This window comes from Sapajus apella, unplaced genomic scaffold (genome assembly GCF_009761245.1).
Source record: "Sapajus apella isolate SASKATOON/1434 unplaced genomic scaffold, GSC_monkey_1.0 scaffold85, whole genome shotgun sequence".
Lineage (NCBI taxonomy): Eukaryota > Metazoa > Chordata > Mammalia > Primates > Cebidae > Sapajus > Sapajus apella.
In genome coordinates this window covers 7,775,158-7,789,020 of record NW_022437025.1, presented here as the reverse complement: position 1 = coordinate 7,789,020, position 13,863 = coordinate 7,775,158, and the positions used below count along the sequence as shown (strand labels likewise).

Here is a 13,863-nt window from a genome sequence, read left to right as displayed (position 1 = left end):
TTTGTTTTCTTATTCTCTGCTGTGCGATGTAGAGGTGTTGATTAAGGCCAGGTGAGGTTGCTCACACCTGTGATCCCAGCACTTTGGGAGGCCAAGGTAGGCGGATCACCTGAGGTCAGGAGTTTGAGACCAGCCTGGCCAACATGGTGAAACTTCATCTCTACTAAAAAATACAAAAATTAGCCAAGCGTGGTGGTGGGCGCCTGTAATCCCAGCTACTCTGGAGGCTGAGGCAGGAGAATCGCTTGACCCCAGGAGGTGAAGTTTGCAGTGTGCTGCTTTCGTGCTACTGTACTCCAGCCTGGGCAACAAAAGCGGGACTCCATCTAAAAAAATAAATAAATACAAATAAAGAAAAAAAGAAAGAACCAAGTTATTGATTAAAAATATTAAAGGCCTGGTGATACTCCCATGGGCAACAGTGATGAGAAAAAAAGGAAGCATTTCTGTTTATCTACAACATGGACAGCTCAGCTGTTGGAGAAGCCAGACAGTGTGGTAAATCTGAAGCATCTGATATGAGAGCTCGGTGTTGGAATGACCACGGCACACGACCTGAAGAAACAGAAGGATGACCTGTCAAAGTCCCGTGCCACAAGTCATGAACGAATGAATGAAAACTAGAAAAACGCTGAGTAAAGCTAAAAAGGAAGATCTCGGCTGTGTATTGAAAGAGTGACCCCATCGGTGTTGTGTGATGGCACCAGGATCATGAAATAAGCAAGGATCTGTCATGCTGAACGGAAAATTGAAGGGAACTGTGAAAATTCAACAGGCTGGATGCAGAAATTTAAGAAAAGATGACATTAAACCAAGCTCGGTGGCTCATGCCTATAATTTAACACTTTGAGAAGCTGAGGAGAAAGTTTTCCTTGAGCTCAGGAGTTTGAGCCAGCCTGGGCAACACAGTGAAACCTCATCTACACAAAACATTTTTAAAATGAGCCAGGTATGGTGGCATGTACCTGTAGTCCTAGCTACCTGGGAGGCTGAGGTGGAAGGATGGCTTGAGCTTACAAGGCTGCAGTGAACCATGATCGCGCCAGTACAATCCAGCCTGGGTGACACAGTGAGACCCTGTCTGAAAAAAGGAAAGAAAAGAAAATTAAAGAAAAGACAGCATTGCATTCTTAAAGATTTGTGTAGATAAAACATTTGCTGATCAAGAATCAGTGAGGAAATTTATTAACGAGTTTGCCAAGGTCATCACTGACAAAAATCTGACACCAGAGCAACTCTGTAATGCTGATGAAACATTACCATTTTGCTGTGATTGCCCCAGAAAGACCCAGGTTGCTGATGAGACAGCCGCTGTGGGAATGAATGATGCCACGGCCCGAATGACTGTGCAGGGATGTGCTAATGCAGCAGGCATGCATAAGTTTAAGCTTGCTGCGATGAGCACCCTCACTGTTTTCAAGGAGTGACTTTCTTACCAGTCCAATTAGTATGCTAACAAAAATGCATGCCACACCAATTCTGACTGATTTCACAAACATTTTGTTTTTTAAAAATTCGATTTAATTTAGTTAAAAAAAAAATAGAGGCAGGGTCTCATTATGTTGCTCCAGCTGGTCTTTAACTCCTGGATTCAAGCAGTCCTCCTGCCTCAGCCTCCCAAAGTATTGAGATTACAGGGGTGAGCTACTGTGCCCGGCCTATTTCACAAACATTTTGTACCAGTGGCTTGTGCTCAGGGAAGCTGAGCTAGATTATGTCCGCAAGATTTTCTTATTTCTTTTTTATTTTTATTTTTTAGAGATAAGGTGTCTCTCTACCACCCATGCCGAAGTGCAGTGGTGCTCTCCTAGCTCATGGCAGTCTTGAACTCCTAGACTCAAGTGATTCTTCCACCTCAGCCTCTCAAGTAGCTAGGGCTACAGATAATTTTTAAATTTTTTGTAAAGACAAGGTCTCACTATGTTGGCCAGGCTGGTCTCAAACTCCTGGGCTCAAGCACTCTTCCCGCCTCAGCCTCCCAAAGTGCTGGAATTACAGGCATGAAACACAAAACCTGGCCAGTTTTTGTTACCTCTTGACAACAGTTCTGCTCATTTTCCAGCTGAAATTCTCATAAAAATATGCTTATGCCATGTACTTTCTCCAAATGTGACTTCATTCATTCATTCATGTGACCAGGGTATCCTTAGATCAATGAAGAGTGAATATAAAAACCCTCTCTTGGACAGCATGCCAGCAGCAGTGAACAGTGGTGTGGGTGTGGGAGATTTTTTTTTTTTTTCAGATGGCGTCTCACCCTGTTGCCCAGGCAGGAGTGCAATGGTGTGATCTCAGCTCACTGCAACCTCCGCCTCCTGGGTTCAAGCGATTCTCCTACCTCAGCCTCCCAAGTAGCTGGGATTATAGGCATGTGCCACTACACCTGGCTAATTTTTGTATTTTTAGTAGAAACGGGGTTTCTCCATGTTCGTCAAGCTGGTCTCAAACTCTCAACCTCAGGCGATCCACCCACCTCAGACTCCCAAAGTGCTGGGATTACAGGCGTGAGCCACCGCGCCTGGTGGGTGTGGGAGATTTTCAAGGGGAGTTGGGTGGTGCAAAGGATGCTGTAAACACTGTTGCCATTGCTGAGAACACAGTGACTAAAGACACAGCTGTGTGTGCCTGGCACAGCCTCTGGCCTGTGACTGTGTTCAGTGATGATAATAAACGAGCTGGTGACTTTCAAGGATTCTGTATGTCAAGTGAGAAAAAAAAATCATGTCCGATCTTATCTGTGCAAAATATAGACCTTCAGAGTTTATCAGTCGGCTGGAATACGTGAATACAGAAGTTTTTAACATCGATAATGGGGCTCCAATTGTTCACTTATTGACCGATGGCAAAATAGCTGAAATGTTTCTGGATCAAGGCGACAGTGATAACAGTGACGGTAAAGATGACGTTAGCACTGCGGAAAGAATGCCTACACACAGCATGATGAAAACGCATGGTGGACTGATTGAAGAGCTAGAACGCTGCACATTTGCAGCAGAACAAAAAATCACGTCCCTTCAAAAAATCAAAGAGAGACTCTCAGAAAAATAAAAAAAAAAAAAACAAGAAAAACATTATAAATGAGGCAGAAGACTCTGCAGGGAACATTTAAAAAAACATCCCACAGAATGCCTCCTCATCCCTGGAGGACTCACTGTCTTGTTCCTCAAATGCTTCTCATGTTTTTTCTCATCCAAAACAAACCAAAGCAAAAAACAGTTACGAGTCCAGACACAGTGACTGACGCCTGTAATCCCAGCACTTTGGGAGACCAAGGTGGGCAGATCACCTGAGATCAGGAGTTCGAGACCAGCCTGGCAGACATGGTGAAATTCCGTCTCCACTAAAAATACAAAAATTAGCTGGGTGTGGTGGTGGGCACCTGTAATCCCAGCAACTAGGGAGGCTGAGGCAGGAGAATCGCTTGAACCCGGGAGGTGGAGGTTGCAGTGAGCCGAGATCGTGCCATTGTACTCCAGACTGGGCAACAGAGCAAGACTGCCTCTCAAACAAAACAAAACAAAACAAAAACAGTTACAGTACTAGTAACCTTTTAATCAGATGAGGCATTGCTGGTGAAGCTGAACGCCTGCCTTTGCTGGCTGCTGCTGGTTAGCGTTGACACAGGAGTTCTCGTGATGCTGCTGGGCTGCTGAACACTGTATTAATGGCACATCTTTTTTTTTCTGTTAAAGTACTCATCTGAATAAGTGTAAGAAAATGGTAATTTATTGGCAGAATATAAATTCAGAGTCAGGAATGCTGGTGATGCCAACCAACCACAGAGTGTACACATTGGTGGCTGAAGACAGCTGCGCCGTCCTTCCTTCCCTCCCTCTCTGGCTCCTTTCTTTCTCTCTCTTTCTCCTATGTTCCATTCTAGAAGATCTTCTGAATTTTATCATTCATTCATTTCCTTGGTGGTTTTATTTCTGCTCTCATATTCATAATACTTAAGAGCTCTTCCGTATTCTCTGAATGTCCCCTGTATTATAGCATCCTGTTCTTTTGTTGTTGTTGAGATGAATCTTGCTCTGTTGCTAGTCTGGAGTACAGTGGCTTGATCTCTGCTCACTGCAACCTCCTACTCCCTGGTTCAAACGATTCTCCTGCTTCAGCCTCCTGAGTAGCTGGGATTACAGGCACACACCACCACACCCAGCTAATTTTTGTATTTTTAGTAGAGACAGAGTTTCACCATGTGGGCTATGATGGTCTTGATCTCCTGACCTCGTGATCCACCTACCTCGGTCCCCCAAAGTGCTGGGATTACAGGCGTGAGCCACCACGCCCAGCCAAGCATCCTGTTCTTATTTCATAAATGCAGTATTTATCTCTCTGAGGCTTAGAATTAAAGATTTTTTAAAAAATAAGTTTATTTTGCTTGCTGCATCTTCTCTCTTTTCTCTGAGTTCCATCTTTCTCTCTCTCTCCCTTTCTTCTCTCATCTTCCTCTTTTATATCAAGAGATGTTTCCCAAATGACTGGTGATCTTTGCCCAAAATCATTGATTAAGAGTTCTGTGGGCATAGTCTGGGTTTATGGGGCTGTCAGGCAATGAAGCAGTGATCCGTCATTTCGCTGGGGCTGCCCAAATGGTAGGTCTTTCCTCTTAAGCCAGTGGGTTTCCCTAGAGAGAAACCTTTCCGTTTCTTCCCAGCAGAGGGCAGCGAGGGCAGAGCCTGGCTGCCAGGTTTCTGGGAGCCAAGTTGGGAAAGGTGCCTGGAGGTCTCATCATTGTGAGTGCAGAATTCCTCCACATGTTCTGGGTTTAGCCAGATTTCAGGATACTTCCTTCAGATGTGTTGGTGTTCCTGAGGCCAAAGACTGTTTGGGGCAATTCCTTCAGAGAGGAAACCAGGGAGGTGGCCCATGAGGATGGGTGGCACTCATCTGGCTGCCTGTGATGAGGACCTTCCCACCAGGCCTGTGCACTCCCCATTCATTTCCTGCCCCTTGGCCTCTCATTCCTGGGCTATTATTCTTGGATCTAGGAATAAGTGGCTTACTGGTGCTCACTCCCCTCAAAGGCTGGGATGGAACTGTGAGGGAATACATTTACCTTGTTAAAAGACACCCAGCTTGTGGTTAATTGATTACAGCAGCCTCAGGGAAATAATGATGCCTTTGGAAAAAGTTTTCACAAATAAAGGTATGAGCTTAGAACATCTCAGGATTCTCCCACGCATGACCAGCTGGATACCTGCTAAAGTATGGCCTGGTTTCTAAAGACCTGAGGCAGAAATCTCGGGCTGATGTTTCTTTCCATCTCAGGCTTGGTTAATTTCTTGCAGGTTCGGTAGTTTTCAGTGCAGGGAGTATGTGGAAACCACCTGGTCTCCAACCCAGAGGCTACTTGGGTTCCATCCCAGGACATTTTAAAAGAGGTTCTGTGTGTGCTTCAGGTAACACAGTCCTGGTGAAGAGTCACGGCTCTGAAATCAGCATTGGCCCCCAGCATCCGGGAGAGGGGAGAGCAGACCTGGACGCAGCCTCCTGGCCTGTTTTTGAACTAGGTGGACCTCTGGGAGTGTCAGGGCGGAGCAGTCCTTTGGGACCCACCCTTGTGATTGAGAAACAGAGGCCAGAAAAAGCAAATGATTTGCTAAAGTCATGTAGCTGGAAAGTGGTGAAGCCGGAATCTGAACCAAGCTACAAGTTAGGTCTCTTGACTCCAACCTCTGGTTTTCGTTTCCACTGGGCATGTATCCCCGAGGCCAGAACATGTATCCTAATGGATCTATTCATGGCCTGGGGCCATGTGGCCAAATCCCACAGAGGTCTCCTCCCACAGAGCCCCAAAATAAAGAGTAAGGCAGAATAAAATGAACCAACTTTAACCAAAAGGAAATTCTCTTTCTGCCTCCTCTATGCCTGGATGCACACTGGGTGTTGGGACTAGGGAGTGAGGTGGTCCATGCTGTCAAGAGTCGAGGGAAGAAAGCTACCTAAGAGCAGCCTGTGCTGAGCCCATGACACATGCACAGACATAGACTCAGGGCCACTCAACTAGCAGCAGGGGCTGCCACTGAACAGGTAGGAAAGCCAAACCTCAGAGGTAACAGATCCTAGCAAGGGTCACCCAGTTTTAAAGTGGGGTTATGGGTCAAGTACTTGTCCGTATTCATCTGCTAAAATTCATAGCATTCTAACACCCTAATTCCCAGGTCAAGAGATGCCTAGGGAGCCCACAAACACCCTCAAATTCATGTGCTGAAATCTAACCCCCAATGTGATGCCATGTAGAGGTGGTGCCTTTGGGGAGTGATGAGGGCTGAGCCCTCATGATGGAATTCATGCCCTTGAGAAGGGACCAGACAGCCAAGGTGCTGTCTGTCCACCATGTGAGGATACAAAGAGAATTCCGCATTCTGCAGAGTGACCTCTGGAAGGGGCTGTCACCAGACCTTGGTCATGCTGGAGCCTTGACCTTGGACTGGCAGCCTCCAGAACTGTGAGAAACAGACGTCTGTTGTTGACAAGCCACTCAGTGTGGCACTTTGTTATGCCAGCTGGAGCAAAGACAAGCGATGAAGCCAGGTTACAGCTCAGCTGCCTCTGATTTACAGTTCGTTGGGCCAGAGGGAGTGTAAACAGGTCACTGCAGCCTTCCCCAAGATATGCTGTCTCAGGTGGTCCTTCTTCCCCAGAAATTCTGCCCATCACTAACCCCAGGGGCCAGGGTGGAAGGAGTGGAGGAGAAGAAGTACGTGCCCCTCTGAAAACGCATCTCCCCATGCCTGTGGGCACAGCCTCTGCCTGTGCTGAGTTAGAAGTCTTTGGCATAAGGTGTCACACAGTTGGGCTGAGTTTATGAACCACCTAGGGATGTCTTGACCTGGGAAATGCTAAGCTTGGGGAAGGCAACGGGAACAGGGGTGATTAGAGGTCACCTTGGAAGGCCTGACTCAGTCCTCCATGTCTCTTTCTCAGGCCTACCGAGTTCCCTGAGAAGGCCCCTGAGTGAGCAGGTGGCAGGCCAATGGCCTCCCCACAATGAGTCAGCCAGCCCCACGTGCAGCAGGACCTGTGCACCTGCCCTCAGCTGGTGAGCAGAGGAGCCCGGTGCTGTCGGGAAGGAGGGCATCTCAGACAGGAGGCAGGCACAGCTGGCTCTGGGCTGCCCTGTGTGCTCCTTCACCTCTCTCAGCCTCAGTTTCCTCATCTCCAACATGGGATGACGCTGATGATAACACAGCAATGCACACCTTGCCAGGTGGTTTTTAGAAGATTAAAAGCTGCAATGGGGGAGGATGTTTTGTAAAAACATCAACTCCAAATAAACATCAGATTTCCCTGTCTTCTGCACTCCCATGACCCCTCCAATAGCTCTGAAGTCCACTATGTCACTGCCAATTTTAATGCATGTCTCCGCGGTGAGGATGAAAGCTCTCTGCCAGCAGGCACCTCGGCTGTTCTGCTTACTGTCAATTTCTTGCTTTCTACACAGTGCCTAATGCTTAGGTGCCTAATAAATATGGTTAAATGAATATATACCAATGTTAATATGAGATTGCATGAGAGGATTAATAAATCTTTTGTCTTATGAATAGAGCATTCTATAATAGATTTGGTCCTCCAGGATATATATAGGGACTCTTTCACCATCAGTCTCTCTCTCGTTCTTTCTCACTCTCTCAAAACTCCACCTCTGTTCATCTATCTGTCAACCTTCAGTCCAAGCCAGCACAGCCCCTCAGGCAGCTCCTGTTCTTTCCCACAGGGAATTGTCAGGCTCAGGCCTGGCAGAGGTCAAACTATCTGGACCTGAGACCCTCTTGAACCCAAAGGCAGGCTCTGATCTGACCCAGTACTGGTCTCAATGATGGACTGAAGCCACCACCGGCTGAGGCTGGGCGCAGACCTCCTGATCAACATGAAAAAGACGTCAAGAATCTGAAAAAAATCTATGCTTTGGCTGGAGCCTTGCCTTAACCCCTCATGAGCTCTCTCTGTTGAAAGGCTTTTTAAAAAATTTTGTTTTGTTTTGCGTGTAGATTATCTGAGAACTGCTTGGCACTTGGGAATTTTCCATTGGCGCGAGCTGAGACGACTGGTGCCAAGAAAGGAGGGAAGAAAAATCAGACAAAATGGGTCCTGCTCTCCTGCCAGTCTCAATTTGGGAGACTTTTTCCATCCTTAGGGCCATTTGTGAAAAATCAAGCTCCGAGGCCTTCTAGGGAAAACCTTTGGGCTTTCGATTCTCCAGTGTGGAAATTCTCTGCATTCAAATATTAAGTAGTGACGCGAGAAGGGTATGGGCTGTGAGGTCAAAACACTTGTTTGCACTTTCTTTTTTTCCTTTATCATAGGGAGGCAGCATGGTTTCTGCAGTTTGAGAAAGGTTAATCAAACTGTGGCTTCGTTAGTTTGTGTGGGTTGGAGAAATTACGTTGTTTCCCAAGCCTCAGTTTGCTGCTCTGTAAAAAGAGCTAATGGTACTTGCTTTGATGAGTTACTGGGAGGGGTGACTGTGTGGATTGTGTGGTCTTCTTCTTCCTGGTGTGTGCGTGTGTCTTTTATGAATGAGGGGCTTGGTGGAGATGGTGTTTTCCTGTAGGCGTTTCTGAGCCCCTCTGCTTAATCGCCTCTAAAAGGCCCTTCCAGTGTTAATCAAATGAAAAGCTGAGTCCTCAGCTGGGAAGCTGAACCTTGGAGGGTGGGCTCTGGGCTGGGGGTGGGAGTACTTGCCTGCATCACTTCGGATTAGCATTCTTCAAAGGCAGGTGTTTCTGTCAGGGTGGTCTTTCGGGAAGTGGGTACTAAGATGGTGAGCAGAGCAGGTCAGAAGCCAGGATGGCATAGCCTGCTGACATAATGTTGTTTTATGTTCCTCTCCGTATGTATTTCCCTTTTGAAATCCTTTGGACTTAAGGGAAAAAAACTGTTGATAAAATAGAAACGTTTTGTCATGTCTCAACTTTGCTATGGGATGTTAAAGGGAAGAATCTCTGTAAAGAGTGTGAAAATGTGTGGGGGCCTGAGCAGACTAAAAATTTGTCCTCCAAACTTATGTTCCCTAAATGTTGGCTTCATATGCATCTGGGGGTGGGAGTGGCAGGTACGGGGAATTAGGTCTCCTGCTTCTACGTCTCTTTTGCTGTCAGAACAATTCTGCTCTGACCCAAATTTGCAGACTGTACAGAGTAAAATAAAACTACAGTTAACTGAGCCCCCTCCACAAAGATTAAATCAACCATCTGTTGATCTTCAAGCCTGCCTTTGGGGGTCTTATTTTTCATTCCTGAAGGCCCCTCAAAAAATTCTTCCCTGTCATATTGCCCTTGAGAGAATTTTGCTAAATATAATTCCCTCCATCTTACTCTCTCTGGTATGATCTGGCCCTTCTCATAGATGGCGTCAAAGACACGCTTAGCTCTTGGTTCTTTTTTCTCTTTTTCTTTTCATAGTCAGGGTCTTGCTCTAATACTGAGGCTGGAGTGCAGTGGGGCAACCATAGCTTAGCTGAGACCACATATTCACCCCACCATGCCTGGCTAATGTTTTTTTTATCTTTGTAGAGATGAGGTCTCACTGTTTGCAAGGTGGTCTTGAACTCCTGGGCCAAGTGATGCTCTCACTTCAGCCTTCCAAAGTGTTGGGATTACAGGCATGAGCCATCATGCCTGGCCTTGTTGATTCTTAATCTGGCTCTGTGAGTCTGTCTAAGGGAGACACCCAGTCTCCCCTAGACCAGAGAGGTGGGTCATGGCAGCAGAAACATCATGGTCCATTAAGTAACAAAGATTGGGACTGCGAGGTTCCAACACCGTTCCTTGATGGAGATTCTCTCTCTGTTGCAAACTTGAAAGTTAAAGCTTTGTTTACATTAAGGAAACTGCTGGTTTATTATAGTTTATAAAACAGCATGGCACTGGCATGTAGTCGGCGTTACATATGAGACAACGTGGTACAGTGTTTATAAGAGTGAGTTTTAGACCAAAACTGTCTGGTTTCATATATGATCACTATCAGCCATGTGACTTCCGGAAAATTGTGTAAGCCCCCTATACCCCATTTCCCCATCTGCCAAATAGGAATGATGATGGTACACTTTACTTGGTTGTTCTGAAGAATAAATGGGATAATACTTTCAAAATGCTGTCACTGGGTGTGACATGTTGCGGTAGGCAGAATAATGGCTCCCAAAGATGTCCACTTCCTGATTCCCTGGACCTGTGAAAACATTAGCTTCATGGCAAAGGGGAATTAGGGCAGCAGATGAAATCAACCTTGCTGATCAGCCATCCTTGAGATGCAGAGCTCATCTTGGATGATCTTGGTGGCCTGATGTAATTGAGGGGGTCCATATAGATGGAGGAGGGAGGCAGAAGAGAGAGAATCAGACTGATGGCAGCCTGAGAAGATTGTGACCCAAAATTGGTGGTTTTGAGATGGAAGAAGAGGACATAAACAAAAAATGGAGGTGACCTCCAGAAGCTGGAAAAGGCGAGGAAACAGATTCACCCGTGGAGCCTCCAGAGAAGAACACAGCCCTGCTGGAACCTTGATTTTAGACCCATGCTGGACATTTTGCCTAAAAACTATAAGAACATCCATTGTGTTGTATTATTTTTATTTTTTTCACTGTTCAAGGTTTACGGGGGGACTTAGTTGGTATAATACTTGGATAGTTGATTGCATTGTTTATATGCAGATATTTCTTTTTACATTATATGGCAATGTGTGCTACTGATATATATAGTCCACAGAGTAAGATCTTTTAGAACAATTATGCACAAGACATGCAACATTGGATTTATACACTGGATCCCAGGATGTGACTGACTGGGAAAAAATGTTGGACTCGGCATGTTTGGTGAAAGAGCCAGGAAGTTATATAACACACGGTAAACATCCGTCCGGCTCGAGAGGCAGCTGCAGCATGTGCAGCATTGTCAGTGGTGCCTCAGAGGTGGCAGACTTTCAGGACGACACAAGATTAGTGCCATTCAGCATTGGGATATAGCTGTAGGGTTCCACAAACCATTCCTATTTCTAGCTTGAGGAATTGATTTTTTTCCCAGTCCATCTTAACACTACTGCTTTAATCACAGATCAGATAAAAAGGACACGTGCACAACCTCCAAATAAAATCCTGTTGTAGCCTAGGCAGAGAAATGGTATGATGTCAGGAGACTTTAAAATTGCCTCTATTTTTGGATCCCCCAAAGTGTATCTGCACTCTCCTCCAAATGGGCCTCTTCCTCAGGAGTCAGAGTCATCTTCAAAAGGTCTGAGATTCCATTCTGTCCCAAGATGCTGTCCCAAGATGCAGGGAACACTAAGGAAGACATCATCCTTTATTCCATAGAGACCCTTAATCATGATAGAAATTGGGTGCACTCACCTGAGATTCTTCATTATACTCTCTGCCAAATCTGCCACAGAGAGTCCAAACGCGCAGGATGTGAAGCCTTTCAGTTGATCACCTCGTAAGCACTCTTGACTACCTCCATATGGACCTCTTTCCACAGTTCCTTATTTGCATCAGTCCCTAAATCTGGATGCAGAGTCCTCAGGGAGACACCAGCAACATTCACTCCACTCCATACACACTAGAGTATCCATGTTCCCCAAGGACCCACCCATGACAGGTTAATGGGTGAACTCCCAGCCTTTCCTCAATCAGGTAATGGAATCAGGCTGAATCCAGATTGCAGCCATTTCCAAACACACGGCTTTTTGGAAACCCACTTATCTTCCAAGCCACATAGTCAAGATAACCACTGGATTTTAAACAATAAGCAACTTGCAGTTTGGGCTGTATTTTAAGCAATGATGAATTTAAGGATGTTCATATTACACTGGACCAAATTAAGACAGCTTTCTCCCTCTTGCTGATGTGCCCCAGCTATGATAATAACCAGTTGGAATTTGCAGTTACATTATAGTCTTTGCCAGAGACAGTCTTCGGTGTTCTAAGGAAAAGGCTGCCATGTTGGAGATCCATCATCTCTCCCTTCAATTTGTCTTCCACGATATCAACGAGAGCAAGTTCATCAGCCAAGTCTTTCATTAAGATATTGATGGCACAGGCCATGCCAACAGCATCAACCCCAACAACTGTAATCATATTCTGGGCGGGGTGGGGGGGTCTATATTTCCTTTAGAAGATTATGAATCAGCTGATCCTTGAGAATTGCCATATTGGACTTGGAACCAAAAGGAATCGGGAATGCACACTGGGTGGCCATCGGGGGAGTACAGCAATGAGATGTGGACTTGGTGGCAGCGGTTCCAGCCACTGTGTTGTTTTAAGCCACAAGTTCTTTGTAATATGTTACAGGATCAACAGAAGACTAATCACATATGGTAGACATTGAAGAAATATAAACTTTCATTTTTCCCTTTACAGCTGTTCAGATGTTTCTTTTCTCACCCCCTAGAAAGCAGACATTGTAAATTTATTTGCGATGACCAGAACCCATGCCAGGCATACTGGAGGTGATCTAGCATAGATGAAAAACCATACTAATGAATGTGGGTGTCTTGGTATACCAGCATTGGTTGTGTTCCTAAGGTGTGATGATGAGGTAGGCTGAATAAAGGCCCCCACAGATGTTCATGTCCTAATCCCCAGAACCTGGGAGTACGATATTTATGGGCAAAGTGAATTTGTACCTGTGATTAAATTAAGGTCTTGAGATAGCATGATGGTTAATTTTATGTGTCAACTGACAGGGTTAAGTGACACTCAGATGGCTGGTAAAACATTTCTGGGTATGTCTGTGAGGGTCTCCATGGAAGGGATTAGCACTGAATCAATAGACTGAGTAAGGAAACTCTGCCTTCACCAATGTGTGTGGGCATCAGACAATCTGTTGAGGGTCCGGGTGGAACAAAAAAGTGGAGGAAGAATGAATTTGCTCTCTCTTCTTGAGCTGGAACATCCACCTTCTTCTGCCCCTGGACAGCGGAGCTCTCGGTTCTCAGGCCTTCGGATTCCAGGACTGACTGGAAGTTACACCATCAGCTTCCCTGGACAGGGGTGGTCCTGTTGGTGTAAATCCTGGAGCCAATTCCCATAATAAACTTCCTTTTCTATCTCTCTATATATGCTGTTGGTTCTGTTTCTCTGGAGAACTTTGACTAGTACACACAGTATTAGTTTTCTGTTGCTGTGTAACAATCTTACCACAAATTTAGCAGCTTAAAAGAACACACGTTTACGAACTATCCTGGAATATCTGGGTTGACTAATGCAATCATAAATGTTTTTATAAAGGGACACAGAGGACACAGAGTTATAAAAGTGATGTGAGGACGGAAGGAGGGGTTTGAAAAAGCGACACTGCTGGCTTTGAAAATGAAAGAAAGGGCCATGAGCCAGGTAATAAAGATGGAATTTAGAAGCTGCAAAAGATAAGAAAATAATTCTGTTTTAGAGTCCCCTCAGGAATAAGCAGCCCTGCCAATGCCTCGGCCTTAGCCCAGTGAGACTGATTTCAGATTCTGACCTCTAGGGCTGCAAGCAAGTAAATTTGTGTTGTTTTAAGCCACGAAGCTTGCGGTACTCTGAAAGCATCTATAGAAAACTAGTACAGCCGAGTGTAGGAGAATGGCTTCCTTCCCACAGGCTGAGTGTACATTGAAAGGTGGTGTATTTTGCCCATTTTCAGAGAGGGAAACTAAGACTGTATTAGTTATGTATGACTGTATAACAATGTCACTATAAGCTTAGTGGCTTAAACCACTTCACATTTATTATCTCATAATTCTGTGGGTCAGGAGTCTGGGCACAGAATGGGTGGGTCCTCTGCTCCATGCCCTAACAAAGCTGCAATCAAGATACTGGCTGGGGCTGTGGTCTCATCTGAGGTTTGACTGGGGAGATGATCTGCTTCTGTGCTCACAGGTTTTGGC

The 13,863-nt window shown here is 45.6% G+C and overlaps 1 pseudogene; it reads right to left on the bottom strand.

Moving 5' to 3' along the window:
- Positions 1–11,044: 11,044 nt before the first annotated feature.
- LOC116533929 lies at positions 11,045–12,146 on the bottom strand (annotated as a pseudogene).
- Positions 12,147–13,863: the final 1,717 nt, after the last annotated feature.